The 1894-nt window shown below is 53.7% G+C and overlaps 1 protein-coding gene across 1 annotated transcript in view; it reads right to left on the bottom strand.

The window, feature by feature from the left end:
- The window catches only part of PAX5 (paired box 5), a gene marked incomplete at its 5' end in the record, with an annotated part of 206804 nt that overhangs the window by 171788 nt on the left and 33122 nt on the right, over window positions 1–1894 (bottom strand). The gene's annotated exons all lie outside the window — the stretch shown is intronic.

Here is a 1894-nt window from a genome sequence, read left to right as displayed (position 1 = left end):
GGGGGCCCCCGGCAGCTCTTGGGGCCATCCCCTGCCACGCTGCAGCAAAGCTCTGCACACAGCGGTGCCCACCCCAGCGCGGGTCTCAGCACACAGGAGACGGCAGCGATCTGCCGAGTGGCGCAGGTTGCAAACCCTCAGGCCCCGCGCAGGACCCCCGAGGGGCCGCGGCCATGCCCACCTCCAGCTCCACCGGCGATTGCTCTCCTGGTGAGGCTTTATGCGTAAAAAGCAGCAAAAATGATGTCAGTGAGACCTCCCTCCCCCTCGGTGGGGAACTCAGGACCCCGCGTCCAGCCGCAGCAGAAGGTAGGAACGGGTTTACCTTTCTATGACTTCTGTAATATTTAAGGGCAGATATAACTGCAGTAACTGCACACATAAAATAAGTCATGACAAGTTTATTAACAAATGATTGCAAGAAACTGATTCTCTTCCTAATCCGTCTTTGTAAGCTGTGTTCGGCTGTGGAAACGTGCACTTTATTTCACGTTCTCCCAGCACAAAGCGCATTTTCAAACGGCTCTTATAAGCTCCTTGAAGCTATTTTAACATAGTTTATACCTACCGCCATACCATGCTACAACACATCCTTTCATCATTTCTTTCAAAAAATCATTTCTAGGTATGTTTGGGCGACACAGACCAGAGCAGGTGGAAGATGAAATTGTGCTCTGTGTGTCTTTGGAAAATGCCAAATCGGCCTCTGGTCGTGACCACCTGGGAGAATATTTACAGCTTGAAAAACTCTGGGAGACCGAAATCTGACAGCTGAAGGAAAAGCGTTGGTGGGACACGCCACCGCAGCCCAAGGGGGTCTGTGCAAAGGGGAGCGGACACGGGGTACAACGACTCTGGGGCAGTCATTCTCCCGGTGCAGTGGACGGCGGTGGACACAGGCCAGGTAATGGACCCATGGGAGCCAGCGGGAGGTCCACATGCCGGGGTTGGCTGGCACTGCACGTCCCGCAACAACTATGGCCTGTGGGGACCCGATGGAGACCACTGAGCTTCTGCCCTCCCCAGGAACTGACATTTGAGGAGAAAAATCATAGAATCATAGAATGGTTTAGGTTGGAAAGGACCTTGAAGATCATCGAGTTCCAACCCCCCTGCCATGCGCAGGGACACCTCCCACCAGCCCAGGTTGCTCAGAGCCCCATCCAACCTGGCCTTGAACACCTCCAGGGATGGGGCCTCAACAACCTCTCTGGGCAACCTGTGCCAGTGCCTTACAACCCTCAAAGTGAAAAATTTCTTTCTAATGTTTAATCTAAACCTGCCCTCTTACAGTTTGAAGTCATTACCCCTCGTCCTATCACACTACATGCCCCGGTAAAAAGTCCCTCCCCAGCTCTCCTGTAGCCCCTTTAGGGACTGGAAGGCCACAATAAAGTCTCCCCGGAGCCTTCTCTTCTCCAGGCTGAACAGCCCCAACTCTCTCAGCCTCTCCTCACAGGAGATGCAGGCTACTCAACCACCATCAATCAAAACTGATCTTTCCACACAAGCTTAAAACAGTAAAAGTTCCACCTTGAATACTTCAGCAAAGCACTACCTGGGAAATTCACCCAGAGAAAACGAAAGCGGAGAAGAGCTCATCCACATCCCACCCACCTGATGAGCCGAACTTGGGAGTACCGAGAGCAGCGCTGCGTCCCAGCAGGCGGACCGCCGGCAGACCCCCGGCAAGCTCTCCTCAGGGAGGAGAGGAAAGCCTTCCTCCTCCGCGCTGCACAGACCGTGGCAAAGCTCCTCAGAAACGCAGAGGATTCCCAAAGCATCTATGCTGCTCCTCCTAAAATGCAAATTCCTAGCAAAACACCCAAACAGCATCGCCGACCTGTGGCAAGGCTGTGTTCACAACACGCACAGGAGAGAGGGGGAAAGACTG

Source organism: Charadrius vociferus, unplaced genomic scaffold (assembly GCF_000708025.1).
Source record: "Charadrius vociferus isolate BGI_N301 unplaced genomic scaffold, ASM70802v2 scaffold1608, whole genome shotgun sequence".
NCBI lineage: Eukaryota > Metazoa > Chordata > Aves > Charadriiformes > Charadriidae > Charadrius > Charadrius vociferus.
The sequence above is the reverse complement of the archived record's forward strand: the minus strand, read 5'-3'. Positions and strand labels throughout refer to the sequence as shown.